Consider the following 20005-nt stretch of genomic DNA (forward strand, 5'->3'; position numbering starts at 1 on the left):
ACCCAAATAATTTTCCAAGGATGTGAGTACCCTTATAAATAATACCAATAAAAGAAATTAAGCTGGAAAGACAACGTGACTCAAGGATAGACCTGCCTGGCTGGTAGACCATATAGCTATATATAAGTTACGAAAAAAAAGATAAGGCACCAGCACACCAGATTACATCTACATTGACTTGGTTTTCTCTTAAGTATAATTAAAAATAATCAGGAAATTGATACTTCATGTCTGTCATTCTACTCATCACTTGATTCCCTCAACGTGCAGTGCATCATCATCATTTAGCATAGTACATTAATTTTTAACATACTGTGACAGTTTCTGCCACAGATTAATGATTTCATTGCAGCTTCTGTGGTAGTGACCGCTTTGATTTTTGGAGAAATTTCTCCTGCAAGCATTAGGAAACGTGAAGGCCTGAGCACCAAGACCTGCTGTGCCTCTTTATTCCCATTCATTGTTTTCAGTCTGTTTACCTAGAGAAGCTTATAAACAGCAAAGAAACGGAAAAAAATGGCCATCATATTTCCCAACCTACACAGCAATAGCACATCATCTGCCCCAAGCCTTACAAGGGAAAGCTTAAGCTCTGACAAACGCATACACCAAGGCTGAAGCTAGTGGCATAGCAGTCTCTAACTCACACCCCATTTGCAGGAATCCCACTGCCTGCCTCCTGCATGCTACCAAAAAAAAAAAACCAACAAACCCATTGCCACAAAACAGACACCATGCAAAACCATGACAGCTGCATTAGCAAAGCACCTCAAGGTTCTCTGTCTGTACGGACATCGTGGTAGTACTAAACACTGCTGACATCTTTCTTCCCAAGGGGTAGGGGGAAGATATTTTCAGCATGCAAGACAGTTTTATTACACCCATCTCTTAAATAATTTTGAAGTATGTTTGTCATTTTTGTAAGTTATGCATGCCTTGGGAGCATAATCCCGTTAAAAACAGAAGGGTGGCTCTGACACATAAGCTGAAAATATTTTAAAAGGCAGCTGAATAAGTGAGATTGCTCAGGAAATAAAAATGATAGACAGAACATCCTGAGATACCGGACAGCTCTTATTTCCTAACACTTAATGAAAAAAAATCATAATATTGTAAAATATGCATCCATTCCTCCTTAGAAGCTATATCTGTGTCCATTTTTCACCAGAGAAGAACTTAGAGACACCTACCAGAGTCCCAAGGAACCTGACTGACAGACTTAGGAAAACCAGATGGAGAAAAACCAAGCAAGCACATGCTTTTCCCTGAAGGACCAGGGGGTACAAGGCAGATCCCACGTGTGCAGGTACATACCTGTGTATCAGGCTTCTAAGATTGACTGCAAAACCAGTAATAAATAGCTACTTACTGTTTCTGATCTCTATTGCCAATTTCTGTTTCCTGAAAAGCGTACTGAGAAAGGGAAGGAAAAATCTCTATGGGTTAACATCTTTGGTTTCTGTCTCCTGCATAAATAGTAAGATTAAAAAAAAATAAAAAAAAGGCTGACTGTCCCCCAACTCCCCTAACTGCAAAACAAAGTAAAGCAGTTCTTTTTGAGAGGGAGAAACAGTTCCATTTTTATTTGGAAAAGTCAGCAAATAGCCTATGAGGCCTAAATTATAGTTAATGACCCACATGCTTTTCTAGCATTAGGATAAAATCCAATTTTTATATCTTTATGAGATTATAGAATTGATCCAGGTGGAATCAGAGTAGCTGGAAATGATCTGGAATGTAAATTGCTGATATTCCCTGGAACATAAACGTTCACGGCTATTTTTCGAGGAAGACTAATTAAATTGCCATACCTCTTGTTGGGAAGGGAATAGCATCCGAGTTTTCTCCTATGATGCTTTTGAAGTTTACACTGACCATTTTTCTCCTTTGTTAGGAAATCCGTTACTCCACAACAAACGGTGACAAATTTATTGTTTGGTTACCACTTACACTTAAGTTCATCCAAGATCTGTTACTGAGTGTTTTGGACAGTACAGAAGAAATTCTGGTCAATTATTCTTAGCAGATGCACAGGAAGAGAAACCTACTGAATTTATTCCTAACTTCTGTCTTGGATAATCTGATTTACTGAAATGAAACTAGCTAGCATAGAAATATCTAGCTTTTATATAGTACTTCCGCCCTTCAAATACAAAGGTTTAATATATATATTTATAAAGTGAGTCAAAACTATTTGAGCAGGGTCACAGATCATATCACTGTCAGACTAAGGGAAACGATTTCTGAGTCCCACAGCATCACTCACTTTGGAAGAGAGATGGAAAACATCACTTCAAAAGGAAATATCAACCCCTCAGCAATGAATTTAGTCAAAGGAGAACTTCCACCTCCATCTCATGTCGATTATTTTGATTTACTTTGAACTTTGTTCATCCTATTAATATCTGTGTAGCCTCAAAGACAAGAGCAAAGGAGAAAAGCATATGGCTGGGAAGCTCATAAAAGGTCACCATGCCCTCCAGAGTTTCCAGGCATAAGCACAGTGCTGAAATAATATTTTGCAAACAAAGCACAGAAAGTAGAATTTCTTTTGGATTTGCTTTTAAATGTTAACTGGACTAACACTTTAACCTCACTGCCACCCACTCAGGACGTTTTCCCACAAATTTCAGTCTTAATTGAAAGCCTTCATTTGAAACATTTTGGGGCATAATAAAGGTAAAGAAAAGTCTAGCAGAAAACAAAACAAAACAAAAGGGATCTAAGATGGTTTAGGAATTCCTACAAGTAATACAATAAAAGTAGGCTTTTCAGTAGTTTGCAAACCTGGTCTGCAAATTAGGGTTGAAGTTATACTGGGGCTCTGTTACTGACTCCCTTGTAGCTCTCTGGATTAGTCAGTCACTTGATCTTGTTTCTTTCTCCCTTTCCTCTGTTTCATTCTCTAGCTTGTCTCTTTAGATTGAATGCTACTCAAGGCAGAGACAGTCTCTCTTTTCCTGCATAACACCCAGCCTGATAGAACCGTGGACTGTTTGGGATACTTGGCTCCCCAAAAAACAATATTAATTGGGTCGTGTTTTTTGACATCATGGCCTTCATTTCTTGTGCAAACCCACTGTCTGCACCTAGCTTTAAAAATGCATTTAAAAGATCTATCCAAGTCAGTCTCATGTGTTCTGACTGTTAATTCAAGCTGTGGACATTTGCATTCAGCTAAGAGCTTTTAAACACAATGCTGGGCGAAGTATTGCAACTGACAGGCAGAGGCTAGTCACGCAGCTGGAAACCACAATTAAGCAGTGTTAATTCCCAGTGGAAAACTTTCATGTTTCATTTTCTTCATCCAAAGAACTCGAACGATTTATTACATCAGAGTTCTGCAACGCTATTCACTACATCAATTCCACTGCAATTTTGTCTTACAAACGGCTGCTTTTCTCTCAAGCTCGTTTATTCTTGCAAAAATGTTGCTGGTGCCAATAAATGACAGGTTGCTGTAAGTAGATACAACTGCTTTTGTCAGGGCATTCTGCAAGTGCACCAAGGAATACTGAATTTCACACCTCTGACATGAATAACTCTTGGGAGTACTTTGAGATGCCTGACACCTATTTACAGTAGAGGCCCTTTCAGATAATTAACTCAGACTGTAAAGCACTTCTAGGTAACCTGACTGCTTTAAATGGTTGAGTATTTAAAAGAGGAACAGGCGGTACTTGCAGTATTTCATTCTGTTAGCAACTACTTTTTCCATTAGGTTTGCATCTCAATGTCAGTACTCAAGGACAAACAAATATACCAAGGTAATATGCTGAAAGACATGATTACACTTCAATCCCTGTGCATACTTCATAGACATACCTGCATTTGTAAATTTAAATTTTTCTTTGGTGCTGTCTTGGAAGAAGTTGAAAGACCTAGTTTAACAGAACAGATACTTTGCCTTTATTTTAGTGCTGTTTCATATCAGACTAACAAATACTTCAGCAAAATGAGGTTGTTTATTAGGAGGAGAACCAGAGCTTGTTCTTCTGTAGCAGTGTATACGGTAGCATAAACTAGAAAATATGGTCCCCATCAGGGTTTGTGGTCCCATATGAAGAAATCAAGTTCCCTGTGTAGAAACAGGAAGTTAGGATTCCAGTCCAGTGCTGATGCAGGAGGCAACTTAGCCAGAGTGCTGGTTTTTACGGCAAGAAGATCTTTGTCTGTGAGAACAAGCTCTGTGCATGGAACATCTGGTTCTGAGTTACCCTAAGGTCATTTTCATTTACTTTTAAAATCATCACCAGCACCAAAGTGATTTAAGCCCAAATTTTTGCACCCCGTTTGCCCTACTTTCAACATCCCTATTCACATCTTAAAAATTGCAAGGGTGGTGACTGAAAAAAAAAAAGTGTATAAGATGTGGGCTGCCCAGGGTGGTGGCTGAGCCACTGTCCCTGGAGGTGTTCAAGAAACATTTAGATGTGGTATTAAGGGACATGGTTTAGTGGGGGAAATGTTGGAGGTAGTTGTCAAGTTGGACTAGATGATCTTGGAGTTCTTTTCTAATGTTGGTAATCCTACGATTCTATGGGGACAAGCTGAAAATGAAGCAAAGAAATGATGTCCATAATAAGATAAAAGTATCCTCAGTTTTAAAGGTAGCTACATGTCTTCAGTCTGAAGAACTCCCAAAGACAGTAGGAATAAGAGGTTCTCAGTAGAAAAGGATGCAGATGCGAAGGAATAACAAAACAGTTATTTTTAGTCACGTCTGCTAGTTGCTTATATAAGTGATCTCATAACAAACAAGAAAGGTGCTTTGAAGTAGAATTCTACATAAAAGGGACTTAAGATTGACAGAATAATGGCATACCTAGTTAATGCACTCCTTTTTGTATTTGCTAAATGGGGTGCTGTAGAGCACCAAAGATAATTTGAGTTACAGGAGTACTAGCACTGATCTAATAGCATTATTTAGATATCTATCTATTTATTGACAAGGGGAATCAAAACACTGCAAGACTCATGTGCTTTCTTTCTGTAATTTTGAAAAATACCAGAAAAGCTATATTGAAATGAAACAGCATCTCGGAGCAAGCTGAAGATTCAAGACATTCAGAATAATAAAACATTCTAGAAATAGGTGATAATAGGGCATTCCTAAACATAGATAATAAAAAGGAATCATTGATTTCAGATAAATTTATTCCAAATATTTGTCAATATAGCCAAGATTTTCTTATGCTATAAATCTGAAGGCCAGCAGTCAAAATACATGAATGTAATAAAAACAGTTTTTATTCATGACTGAAACTTGCTTGCACTTCTTTCACTTTTGCCTAGCTGAAGCAGTCTCGGTTTTCTATGTTGATACTCAGTCACTTGTTTATTTCAATAGGTAACTGGAGATCCAGTTGGCATAAAAATGTCTGGAATTATCCTTTTGTACAAACATCATGTCCATTCTGATATCAGCTGCTGGCAAAAGCGTACCAAGGCACCACAGAGAGCAGCACTAGCTGATCATAGGCACTAATTATAGCTTCAATTCCAGCCATTTTCTTTGACTTGAGTAAATTCCTGCTGTGGACCACAGTCCTATCTTCTAACAGGAGCTAAACTCTTCTGTGTTGGAAGTTGTGAGGATTAGTTAAAGTTTGCAGAATACTTTTCATAGTAATGACAATCCTTAGGGTGACTCCCTCATTTTAAGAATCAGTTGTGTGGCCTGGGTGATTTAAAACATATACGATTTTTTAAGTGTCCTCCCATTCCAATGCAAAATTAAGGAAAATGTATGATTTCCAAATCTGCTTTTGTAATGCTAAAACTCCATAAATAGGAAAGGTTTCTACTGCTAGAATAGAATACTAAAATAAAATACAGAGAAGAAATTGGATGCAAGGGGAAAGAATGCTGAAATAGTCTATATGGAAATCACACAATTACCTACTTTATGATTTTCTTGCTTTTTATGGATCTTTCTGGGCAAGAAAGCAGCTTCATGTTTATTTCAGAGATAACATTTTCCTTATTATTAAGTCTCTTACCTTGCTCACATGGCTCTTTTCTCCTTCAAGGTAGAATTGTTTTTATTGTTCATTAAGTACTAAGAATATATGTGGCATCAGATGAGACAAGCTGTCCTGTGCCGCTAGGAATTTGGATAGGCAGACTACATAAATCATGTACATAGTGCAATGAAAGGTTTGCCTTGGGGGATGCCACAATAAAGAGGTCAAATGACCTTAGTTAGAATCAACACCAGAATTAAATTAAGAGCACTGCAAGCATTGTATGTCAAATAGTATTTAAAATAATCCTCTCTTTCACCTTGAATCCAGTAATTCTGCATAAAAATGCAAGATTTCAACTGGATAATCAAGCATTTTTAAGGAAGCAGTGTAATATGTGGTATCAGCTAGTCTTATCTTCTGCATAATTCATAATCACTGATTTCCATAAAACAATTCTAAAGCTTATAGAATCATAGAATGGTTTGAGTTGGAAGAGACCTTTAAGATCACCTAGTTCCAACCCCCTGCTATAGGTTGCTCAAAGATCCATCCAGCCTGGCCTTGAGCACTTCCAGGGAGGGGACATTCACAACCTCACTGGGCAACCTCTTTCAGTGTCTCACAACTCTCACAGGAAAGATTTTATTCCTAATATCTAGTCTAAGTCTAACCTCTTCCAGTTTAAAACCCCCATCCTTACTTCCCCTCATCCTTTCACTACATACCCTTGTCAAAAGTCCATCCCCAGCTTTCCTGTAGGTCTCCTTCAGGTTCTGGAAGGCTGCTATAAGTTTCCCCAGTGCCTTCTCATCCCCAGGCTGAAGAGCCCCAGCTCTCTCAGTCTGTCCTCATAAGGGAGGGGAGGTACTCCAGCCCTCTGATCATCTTCACGGCCCTCCTCTGGACCTGCTCCAACAGCTCCATGTCCTTCTTGCATTGGGGACAGAGAACTGGATGCAGTACTCCAGCTGTAGTCTCACCAGAGCAGAGTAGAGGTGCAGAATCCCCTCCCTTAGCCTGCTGGCCACACTTCTCTTGATGCAGCCCAGGATGCGGTTGGCCTTCTGGGCTACAAGCACACATTGCCAGCTCATATTGAGTCTTTCATCAACCAACACCCCTAAACCCTTCTCCTCAGGACTGCTTATAAATCAAGCCTATAACTTCTGATAGAAGATCTAGTTCATCATTACAATTTGGAAAGACAGAAAAAAGCAGAGACAAGAGGCAATGAAGGTTTCTGTCTCAAGGATGTGCCTATATGCTACCCCAGAAAAACAGTTTATTTAGCAAATAATCACCTAGGTAGGCTAAGAAAAATGCCATCCCTACCAGAAGGTGCATAATGCTTTTCTGTGAGCACAGTTTGTAGCGATATTAAAGTTCCTTCCCCATCAGTGTTACTTAAGAACTGTAGGATCTATTTTTGTGCAGACATTTCTGTGTACAAGCGAAAGTGAAGCACTGCATTACTAACATCCATGGGAGAGGAGGTAAGCAAAAAATCACCAAAGTTTCCTTTGGAAACAGACACTTATCCAAACTGAAAACAGCAAGCCTAAATTCAGAAATCAATCTGCTAAACTTACTGGACTAACTGACACAGACCTGCAGTGGCAGGCAGACAGACACTTTATATACACAGGTACAAATTCCTGTCAGCTGCATTTCACCCACATGTAGTACAGAGCTATGGGTATTTCACTACATCTACTATGAAACAGACCTCACCGCAGTCCTGGGAGTTTCCATCCCTGGGCCTGGCCTGTTCTCTCCTCTGCCTTGGCCTTATGTAAACCTCTGTTAGGTCCATTGTTTTCATTTCATCTAGAGTGTTGTTCGGAGGTTTTATGGAATGTACAGAGTCTTATCGCATGCCCTATCTCAAAGCAAGCACATTCATTTTGCATTAGACGTAATTGATATAAAAACCACTCCACCAGCTTTGCTCCAAAGGAATCAGAAGAAGGAAAACCAGCTGACAAAATGGAAACCACACTATGTTCCATGAAATGAGTAGATGAGGAACAGATGTCATTGCTGAAAGTGAGAGTTTAACCTGACATAAATAAGGAAGGGACATCTGTGGGGAGTCCAATCAAGGCTGAATCAATGCCCTGATCTTGCACAGCCTGACAAATCTTTCTTGCGATTTATGGCTTTATTCCTCCTCCACTCTCTGGGATTGCAGGTGGCAATTATGGGAAACAGTTTTCAGGCATTTTTTCATTTATTGTCACTGTCCAGCTCGTGAAACCTGTCAGAGATTGCCACTAACTGAGGAAATGGAGTTTGTCAGCACCGTGTCCACAGCTGCACGACCTGAATTTTGCATTGTCTGTGGCACGTCTATTCCTTGTTAGCTACAAGGAAATACAAAAGACACTTATGCCCTTCTTATACAAAAAGACCAGTATCAGCCAGAAATGTTCTTACTTCATAAATCACCTCCTTGTGGCATAAGAACACTACCACATAAAACAAAACTAAACACAGACAGTGCTTCTATCCATCAGTAGTTAAGCGCTTGTGCTGCAAAATCTTAAATACGATAATCACAATAGAAATTGGTCAGAGCTTAAAATATATCTTAAGAGATGATCTAGTTCACCTCTCTACTAGTGGAGCTCATGGAAGGCCTTGCCTGGCACTCTAAATAAGAAAAGCAGAAAAAGCATGAAAGACAAATTATATCAGGTCAGAGAACAAACTGTCTCCCAAGCCTAGACCCTGCATGGAGACACCAGATTCAAACTTCATCCTTAAGGCAATTTTTTCTTCTTCTCCTGGAAGACATCTGCATATCATTTCCCAGTTCAGCCTCGCTGTCCCACAGGGAAATTTGCTGTGACCTTATTTGTGGCTTTCAAGCCTGCCAACGTTTTTCCCAAACACAAAGCCATAGACTCCACTTGGAGCCTGCAGGCAGGAGCAGGCAGACAGGGGCATCACTGCATCATCTCCTGCTGGAAAAAATACCTTTTCAGAGGGCGAAACTGATAACAAATTACTAACAACTCAACATCTCCCCCAAGTATGTCTGAACCCTTAACTGAACACATCTTTTAACTCATGAGCATTTGTTCACACTTCAGTGAACAGAAGTGAAAGGCATAAAGGTAAAACTGTTAGGTGGTATACTGAGCAGTTCTGCAGGCTGCAGAGTTGTTTCACTTCTGGCCAGTATAAATAAGAGAGTGCCTAGAAGTACAAGACAGGGGGAGTTACGTGTACATGTGTTCATGTGAGTGTGGTGGCAGGGAGGAGGAGGAACACAAAGCCACTGAGATGTCTCTGGTAGAGTCAGAAAATGAATTTGGCATGCAGGGTCTGGTTAAGCCACCAGCATTTTCTAAGTCCTCTTATCAATTGCTATACCATAGCACCCTCTGAAATTCACACACTCTTATTTACTTTTTGTCTAAAAATACAACCATGATCTTCTTGGATGTGGCTGCAATGCATAAATGAATGCATTTCCATCAGAGGAGACACACCACAGAAAGATGAGCTGTGTGCACTTGGTAGATTCAGCTGCTTGCATGCTCTGATGAGCTGGCACAGGGACCACTGCAGACACATCTGTAAGTGCATGCCTTAAAAGGTAGGTCAGACCAACACAGAAAGAGAGAAAACTTTCTTCTCAAAGCTTTAAGCCAAAGGAAGACCCATCTTTGGATTCCATTCCTTTAAAAAGTGTCATTTCTCTGGTTACAGACCTTTAGCTTGTATTTTTTATTACAGATGCTATTACAGGTTCACCATAGACTTTTCATATTGATTACCTACTATTTCTCTATGTCCATCCCCCCCCTTGCTTAGGCAATGTGATTACAAGACTGCCACATAGTGAAGGACAAGGTTCTTTATGCAACTCCTTCATCTCCATACAATTTAAACTTCTGATCATGATTTCCGACCAATTCTATTGCCAGTGAACCCTGTAGCTTTACTTCCATGGTTTATTTCAGTTTTACTGATGCTGTCTACCTTTCCAGGCCCTTCTTCCTGACCCTGGTGCAACAGATTCAATCCAATATATATTTATTTTAAATAGATATTTCTTCACAGACCACAAATAGTGCTACCACAAATAGTGCTCTGCTTCAGTAAAATTCTCTTTCCTCTTCCCTTCAGGGATCTCTGAAAGGCCACCAGCTTGTGGATTTCCCAGGGTGCAGCGGTGCAATTCTTTCTGTGCAGAACTGCAAGCACATAAGAATAAAAGGTACAATGTATGCCTCCTCAGCTACAGAGATCCCCATGGTATTTTCCTTTGAAGTAACCTCCCGTTAAATACCTTTGTTCTACTGTTTTCAGGAATTCCCCATCCACTTACTTTCTGATTTTCCGTATGCTTATGCAACACTCTTTCTTCAGAGGGGATAAAAAAATCCACAACACAGCACTAAAACCCTTGGAATTTGCTTCTTAATATTATTTATACCTCTTCTACAAACGCTTTTTAAAAACAAGCCTAAATAAAATTAGACTGAGAAAAAAAAATAATCAAAGAAGCATCCTTAAGCTCCTCTGATTTTAATGATCAAACTAACTGCGGGATGTTGCTGGAATGCAAAAAAAAAAGATCAAATTGCAGTATGAGGTGAGTGAGGACAAAAGGCAAACCAGGGGAAATTGAGGGAAAGGAATGACAAAACCAAAGAAAATAAAAATGAAAGAATAAGGCTGGAAGGGAAGTGGGGATGGATAGAAAGCTAAGACGACTGGCACGGTATCAGGGAGAAAACCTCAAAGCTCAGAGATGTGTTTAAAAATGTTGGGCTTGCTGAAACTCAACCCAACCTCCAAACCCACCAACTTAAGTATTCTAATAGAAGACATATTCCTGCATAATTGCAAGTGACACACGGAGAAAATGTGACTTTCAAAGTAATAGTTCTTGTAAACCATTTAATCGTTGCTTTATTGAAGGCGAAAGAAGGAAAAAGTGAAATGACTGTCAAAGAGGGAACACTGCTGTAAATGGCATTTAAACATCACGAACCCCATGGATGAGTAATGCGTATATTCAAGAACTACTGCTGAATACAGTACAAAGGCTATTTCACACTTCCGTGACCTTTTTGCCGAGGGAGCTGCTATTTCAATTCTGAATAATGAGATTTCTTTAGTGCTTAGAAATTCAGGCTGAATTGGGAAAGCCACAGGAGCCCTGATGCAAGGTGTTTTTACTGAAAGAATTATCCTTGCATTTTATGAGTGAAAGATCAATATTAAATTATCCTTCTCATTGAAAGAATGGTGCTGTTTCCTTGCAGCAGGCTATCACTTCACGTCACACAAATCAATATCTAACCATCAAGAAAACCCCTGATAGCTGTAAAAGCAGCCTGAATAAAAGTCCCAAATGACACTTGGTTGTTTTATCTTTCTAGAAAAAAAAGTGAAATGTACTTGATCCAAGAAATATACTACAATCAGATGGGAATTCTGACTTCATTTCTGGCTCTGAATCTTCAGTCTAAACAAACCAACAAAAATGCCTGGAACTATGTATGACATTATGTCAGTGGATCCCACTGAACATGCACTAATGTCAGAAAATGCCAACACGGATTCACTACTGACACTCCTCCAGAAGGAGCAATCTATTCTGGCTCCTTGCTATGCACTGAGGCTCACAGACATTAGTTACACACAGAAATCTGTGTGGTGTCTACACATCAATTATTTTCTTTTCCTGGTACCTCTGCTACATACTGGGCTTGATAATAAGCTGTATTAGTGAAAACAACAGCTATTACTGCCTGATTTTTGAAGCCAATTGCTATGGGGAGTTCGCATTTAATCTACTATGTTCCCCACTTGTAGAACAGAAATCACAGAATCACCAAGTTTAGAAAAGACCTCCAAGACCATCTAGTCCAATCATCCACCTACCATTGATATCTCCCTAGTTATGCTTTCTTAATTCCTGTGAGCTTTGTTAGGTTTTTGTTTGGTGTTTGTTTGGTTTAGGAGAGGATGGGAAGCACTGGGCTATTTCCATGATGAGAATCATCTGAGTTCCAAAGCTGGCTGCCTTTGATCCATTTCTTATTCTTGCTGTTCAGAAGTATGTTTGTTCTGCCTAATTCTCTCACAGATTTGCTGCTTAAAGACATTATTAAGCATAAATTTCCTTAAAACTACCTTCTGTGAGTTTGTACTGTAGATATCAGGAGCTGAAGAATCTGCCAGCTGTTGCACCGTCCCAGGTGCAACTTGCCTGCCTGTGCTCACCTCTCAGCAGGCAAATACTACACACATTTAGAGGGATGAGATCACACAGCATGGGGATGTCACACGGTTTTGGGAAGCTGAACAGATCAGCAACTGCACCAGCAGAAAGAACTGGCATTAACACAGAACTGCTGTTTCCAGCATTCCAAAGAAGAGAGCTCGAGTCTACCTGAAACAGAGGGAAAGAACACAGAGAATGAAGTGCAGCACCAGTCAGCAGAGCAACCCCGGGGGTGAGGCATCTCCTGTCTCAGCTGGCCAGGATGCAGTGGTCACTGCTGAAGTGTTTGCAAGCATGTGTTAATTTAAACCTCCATTAGGCTCTCCTGAATATTTTATGAAGGGAGCTGAAAGGTTTTCATTCTCTGTCAAATACAGAATTCGCTTTCTGATTTTTCTCTCTAGCAGCTACTGTTATGAGGGGCCTCCTGAAACATGCAAACTCTGACAACTTCAATTTCCTGCCAGGTTTGTGAAATCATGTTATAAAGTTAAAGAAAGAAAAAGGATATAAAAAGGATATATATATCTAAAAGTTACACTAAATGTATCTGGGACTTCCAGCACAAAAAGGATATAGAGTTGTTGGAGCAGGTCCAGAGGAGGACCACAAAGATAATCAGAGAGCTGGAGCACCTCCCCTATGAGGACAGGCTGAGAGAGCTGGGAGGCTTTCCAGCCTGGACAAGAGAAAGCTTAGGAGAACACAGCACTGCTGCCTCTACACCTCATGTCTCAACTTTGAAGCCTGTTATGCATATCAAGGTGAAACAACACCAGGAACGAAAGATTAACCAAATGAACCTTAATGCAATTTGGATTAGCAGAAAGCATTGCCTGTCAACTTGAATAATTAAAATAATTATTTTCCACTTACAAGCACTGTAAAAGACAGAGGTAGACAAGTCACTGACAGCAGCCACTGAGCACTTGCCTCAACCTGGCTTAGATACTAGAATGGAAAAGTAGTATCCAATATAAGCACAGAAAATGATAGAAAGGAAGTTTAATTAAGCTGGGAGTGCCCCAGATTCAGCTATTCAGCTGACAAGTTTTGGTGGAGCTCTAGTGACTGGACTGGGATATGCCACTTCATAACAAGGTAAGACTTAGCTCCAGGTTTATGGTTGTCCTTTCCCAGCTTTTCATGTTAGAAGAGAAAAGCTTGAAAAATGTGCATTTTGTTTGCAATGTAAAGGTCAACATTCCAGTTGTTTACAAGAGTTCAGTCTAGTAAATAATGTATTTTTTGCCTATTCTGCAGTGTGATAGCAGAAAAGTTCGCTGCATAAAATGGCAAAATACTGTGGTCTGATGTTTTGGTTCATATGCAGGGAGGGAAAATAGTTCATGAATGTAAGTACAGCACAGTTTTAATGCCTTTACTAAAGTTCACTGATCTCCTTTCTTTGCATATATTTATTCAAGTATCAAGGGAAGACTTGCTTGACAGACATGTGTCATTTAACTGAGATGTCTAGGGGAAATGTGGAAATGCACGATGGCCCTCCTCTAATGAATTAAGAGGTATAGAACCACATCTTTCTGGATTTGGATACACCAACTTTAGAGAAAGTTCAAACCAACTAAACTGAGGTGAAGAACCACAGACCTATTCCCAACCTCAGGTGAATCACAGAACCATAGAGTATCCCAAATTAGAAGGGAACCACAGCAATCATTGAATCCAACTTGGGCTGTTCACAGGAACACTCAAAACCAAACCCTGTGTCTGAGAGTATTGTCCAAATGTTTCTTAGTAGATTGGAAAAGTCACTTATCTCAGTAAGGTGGATAAGCACAAATGGAAAAGTAGCACACTTCTGCCTTGAGTACATGATTATTCCAGTTGGGATAAATTCCAGTAGTAAGATGGTATATTCATTTAGAGCATGATCTATTATCCCACACTCTGGTAGATCTTGCAGAAACACCCTGGAACTCCTTATTTGCAAATCTTTACCACAGTTTGTCTGGATGACTTCATGAATGATGATTAGTTAGTCAGCCCACAAATGGTTTTACTATTACTAATAAATAGAAAACATTTTTCTTCTTCTACAAGAGAGGAAAAAGCAGTATTTGTAGGCCCTAAGCACAAATTATCTATAAACTCCATTTCAAATGTTTAGTGATCTTGAAGTACAGCAACACTAGAAAAGCAAAGGCAACCTGAAATGTTAATGACCTCAACAGCAATGGTAGGTTTGGAAAATAAAATGTACAAAAAGCAAAGCAACTGAAATATAGAATATTAATCACATAACATGATTCGTTCCAGAGACTTTCAGAATACCATATGGAGAGTTACTGATTTTTCTGTAACACCTGGTACAGCATTTCTTCTTTTAAATTTGTGCTTTAAAGATCTAAAAAACATCTGGAAAGATAGATGTGATTAGAGCTGTGATCTAGAAGAAATATATGTAACTATTAATCAAGAAATCCAAATAACTTTCAGAAAAAAAAAGGCAATTAAAGGAAGGAAATCTACACGATATCAATCAGATATAGGCTAGATGGAACAGCTGATGCCATGAAATTTTATGTTCATTTCAAAAATCCTTATATGTGAGGAGCTGCGAATTATCATTCTATTCCATCTTGGTATTTTACAGCTTTTTGGAAATGCTACAGCACTGTGACCAAAGCAAAGAAGGGCATGCTTGAAAGTGCTAAATGCTATATTCTTTCCCAAGTGAAATACTTAGTCTCAGCATCCCTCACTCACACGACTCTCAAGTCCCATAAAATATTTACCAGTCAACACAAGTACTGGTCAAGCAAAAACAAAACATTTCCCTTCTTCTCTTCTTTATACTAATAAAACTGTTTTGAGAAATGTGGGCAACATCCTTCACACAGCATGTGGATAAGCCAAAGGAACATGATTCAGGTCACAAAACCTTTTATTTATTCAGTGCTCACATGCTACAATCCTGCTTTTAATTCCATGATCAGATAGCATACTTTAAAAGGACATACAGCACTCAGTGAGCAGCTGTTCAATTTTTAATTTTATTCTCATGGTGCAGTGTTTGGTGCATGCCTTTTTAACTGAAAAAGAACGTCAATTTAGTTTTGAAGATGGAACAATTGTTTTCCTCCTGGGCATATTGATGTCCCTTATGTTGGGATTCACAAAAGTTAATTGTTCATTACAAAACACATCAGGCAAAAAAAAAATCTTGATTTCTACATAAAGGAAAAAAGCACAGAAAAGCAAAAAAAACCACGGATACTGGGTGCTCAAAGCACACCTGTGAGCTGAGAAATTCCCTCACTATGAAATGTTATCAGCAGTGCAAGTATATAGCTGACTGTAACAGCTTGTGGATTCATCAGAACTCCTAGGTTGAAAGTCTTGCTGTCATGGATTTGATGCATTACACAGAGAGTAGAAGCTCAAATGCCAAAAAAAGATCCTTAATCGTGAATATGATTATCATTACCCTGATAGTAAATTTGAAACAGTGAACACCTAGTCAACTTTCAAATAACAAGGTGAGGAAAGATGGCCATTTTAAAAAGACAGGGGAAAAAAAATGTGTAAGCTAAAGGTTAATGTTCTACAACAACACAGAGACTCAGATATAAAATTTCAGAGTATTCAGATTCTGCTTTTCACAAGTAGGCTTGGGTGGTCCACCAGGCATAGCTCAGTCAATTTCACCTGACATTATATTTACATTAGTTTTCACATGGAGAGGATATTTAATGAAGATGGCACTGCAGGATGGTAGAGATCCATAAGGGCCTTTAACAACAACTTAATTTTCCTTTAGTCATGTCTTTCAACACCCCCCTCCCCCCCATTTCCAGAAGTATTGCTATTCTGCATCGTAAATTCAAACCTAGATCCATATACGATTCTCCTGTAATACAAAGGTATTCAGAAAAGAATGAGACCACAGTGCTGGTGTAATCAGGGGAAATACTTAAATTTCATTTCAGCCCAGACTTTATGTAACTGTCTGAGGCTGACCTTGGCAAACTCTGCATGTTAATTGCTAATCAATGGAAAAATCTTCCCTAAATGAGACAAATGGAATATGGATTGTAAAAAAGTTCTGTTAGACCTTGGAGAATAAGATTTTCATTGCATAACCTCCTCACCTGAAAACTAACGTAATTATTATGTCTATGGCCCCTTTGTATTAATTTTCCAGTTATTTTAATGCCTTTTCTTTCTTTAATTCAAAATACAACAAGTTCCAGTGTTTGAATATTTGTCAGCTTTTATTGTACTGCTATGGTATTTTCAGTTCTAATAATCTAAATCCACACTGTTTTGTCTGGACTCGCAAATAATCTAATTAGTAAAGCACAAACAATCCCAGTGACTTACAAAACTTAGCAACCATCATCAGGGCTGAAGTTCAGCTATTCACAATGAATTACTCACAAGATATTCACATGGAAAACTTGTTTTGAGGAAATACACAAATCATTTCAGACATCAGATCTCAGACCTTCATAATGAGCACATAACGGAAGCAGACGCAGTTAGACTAATTGCTCATTATAAATTATTCACTCAGCTCTACACTAGCTAATCTAATGTCAATTGATATTTACATGGGAAAGGAGGAAGATATTGCACTCTGTAGACTGGCTGGCTGCAGACATCATATATTGTTTGTTGCGATTAATGATGGCTTCACCTCCACAGTTGCCTGAACTACAAATTGAGCCAAATCCCCACTTGCAGTCCCTGATACCTGGAGGTGACACAGCTATGATACACTCATAGAAACTCAAATACATTATGGAACCCCAAACACATAATAGATAAATAAAACATGCATTACTCTGTAACCTAAAGGATTAAGTGTATTCAAAGGATATTTTCTTCCTGACAATGATTAATAGCTTTTTTTTTAAGCAAGTCACCACTATTTTTTGAAATCTGATTTGAATTAAGAATAACTACCTCCCAGAGGGAGTAAGGAGCAAAACTGTCTTCCTTGGGAAGACAGTTGTCAGAGTTCAAGCAATAAATCCTGCAGGCATTCAAAGCAGTAGAGAAAACAACAGATCAAATGAAAAGAGCTGTATGTAATTTGAGTGGATTGGATATTGATTTTACGTATGCAAATAAATAAGCGCATATGCATATGGATATGCAAATGAAAGCATTTGCAGTAGTTGAATGCCTTTGTGACATAGTATTTAGCTTATCTTTCATAGATCCTTTTTACAAAGAAACTTGAGAGAAGGAGCTCTGACTTTGGTTTCTAGACACAGAATTTCTTCACTTCTGTTCATGATCATTTTAGAATGCCATATGGAACTCCAAAGTTTTCTTCAAACACACAAAAACACATTAGAAAAAAACAGCTTTATGAGCTGACTTTAAGAAACACCCAAGCCCACCTCCTACCTCTTGTATTACCTGCAGCTAGAGCAGGGTGTGGTGGGGAGCCAATAAGAGAACCCATCCCCAAGTTAAAAGTCTCCTGCTTCCCCCCTCTGACCTGGGCAGCTGACAAAAGAAAATATGAAACAACCTACTGAAGTTTGGTTTATCAGCTTAATGGCTATTTCACCACCTACAGGGTAATCCTGTCTCACTCATTGCTAAGAAGGTTAACAACAGAGAGGTTTGTTAAATAGAAAACATGCTTTATAAAAATTTACCCTGTTTGTTATCTCCCCCTCACAGAGAGTGAAGGGAGCCTGGAGGGTTCTGATAAAAAGGATTGTGCTAGACAAGTGAATGGAAAGGTGCTGTGCCCAGCCTTTAAAACTTGTCACTCAGTCTAGGCAATTCAATGTACAGATAAACTTTTCTGTAAAGGCCATTTAAAAGGGGAATACTTCAATATTCTTCTTTTTCAGAAGAGAATTGATGTAGACAGAATACAAACTGTGTGGGCAAAAAAAAAAAAAGAGATATTGTTTGAATCATCACTAATCACCTTTGCAGCATAGACCTCATACCAAAGAAATGATATATTTTTTTTTGTAGTCAATTCATATCAAACCAAAATCATAGAATGATAGCTGTAATGCAGTGGAAAGCACAACAACGACAGCAAAGCAGTAAGGCCTTCGCAAATGAGGATTTGCTCTAATGCAACAACAATAGAAACAGAAATAAAGGAATGAAGCAACTTACCTGTAGAAGGTCTTGGATATACAGGGATCTCCAGCAAGAAATTCTTGCCTCCACTGCCAACACTTAAACGAGGTCTGGGAAGGGGTGGATCCTGGCTCCACTCCTTCCAGTTACTCAGGTAGATTGCATGCACCTGAGCTCCTCTGGGTTGGTCCTGCCTTCCTACCAGGTGCTCAATCACTGGTTCAGGCCATGACTCAGCATTTCCACTACACATTGAATACCCTTAATGGGAAGGGAACTGCAAGTTTCGTTGACTCCAACTCCTGGTTCATTTCCTGAAAGTACTCTACATTTTTTGGTAGCATGAGAACATTTTTTATAATGTTATACTGTACCTTTCAAAAATGATACACATCATGTGTCCCAAAGAACTTGTAAGAGCTTCATAGATTTGCTTTGAACTCAGTATATAATTTTCTTCATATAAACCTATTAGAGATGTACACTGTAGGCAATACAGGATAGGACTGTGTACCCTTTGCTGAGCTGAATTTGACTTGCTGTCTGGTCTGTAATGCATGAAACTTGAATACATCTCCAAAAATGGTAAAGTACCAATGCCAAGTCATTTCAGACTGTTGTTTGTTTTTCCACGAGGATCCAGATCCTCAGCAGTGTAAACGTAGCTAATTTCATGAACACCACTTATCACCAGGAAAGGGCCTGACCAAAGATCTTAGGAATACCCAGAAGTAGTATTTATAGCATCTCTTTTATAGATCTCTTTTAAATGCAGCTTTAAAGCAAATTTTTGAAGACATTTTCATTGTTTCTCTGAAGGTATGTCAGGTCCCTTACAAGATAAGTGATAGAGCACATTTGATTTTTTAAATGTCTACTTGCCTTCTACTTGATTCCTTTCATACTCTCTGTCCTGAACCTGCGAAGACCATGAACCTCTTCAGTTTACAAATATCCAAACTGCAGCCTTGCTCCATCTACTTGAAGTCAATGTCAAAAAACTAAATTCAAATAATGGATTTCACCAGCCTTGTACGACTGTGTTAAAACCCACAGAAAAAGAATATTCCTTAGGCAAAGGAGGCCTTCATGTTGTGGCATCTTTGTATCAGATGAGACTCCACTTAGTATAAACAATGAAGTTATTCACAAGCATATGAATGTACAGGGATAAAGCAGGTTTCAGGACTAGAAGAGAAGTAATAAGATGCGAGCTCTTTAATTGAAAAATATTTTGAGGACAGAAATCAGAGTACTACATCATTAACCTCTGAAGAGCCAGTCTTTGTCTGAATTCCTAGTGAAAACCACTTACTTACTGAACTTAGGATGTACTCGTTCAATAATACCCAAATCTTCACTTTCTTGTCTTCAACAGCCCAGCGAGCATAATCTTCTTTCACATCTATTGTCAATTTCACTTTCTGGCTTATATGGATGAACTGCTTTATCCATTCTTGTAGTTCTTGTCTGCTTTGCGCAAAGAAAGATGAGATCTGGGAACCTGACATGATTTACTGATGTTTTTTCTTCTTGCTTCTAAAACCTCCAGTTCTTCACAAGAAAAAAACCTTTCATCCTTCAATATTTTTTTCAGAAGAAAACAAAAAGTCTGAATTAAGCAGAACAGTTTCTAAAATCATAATACAGTTAATATCCAATAATAAAGCATTTACTTGAGATGCTGAAGAGCAAATATACACAG

The sequence above is a fragment of the Gallus gallus genome, chromosome 1, assembly GCF_016699485.2.
Source record: "Gallus gallus isolate bGalGal1 chromosome 1, bGalGal1.mat.broiler.GRCg7b, whole genome shotgun sequence".
Lineage (NCBI taxonomy): Eukaryota > Metazoa > Chordata > Aves > Galliformes > Phasianidae > Gallus > Gallus gallus.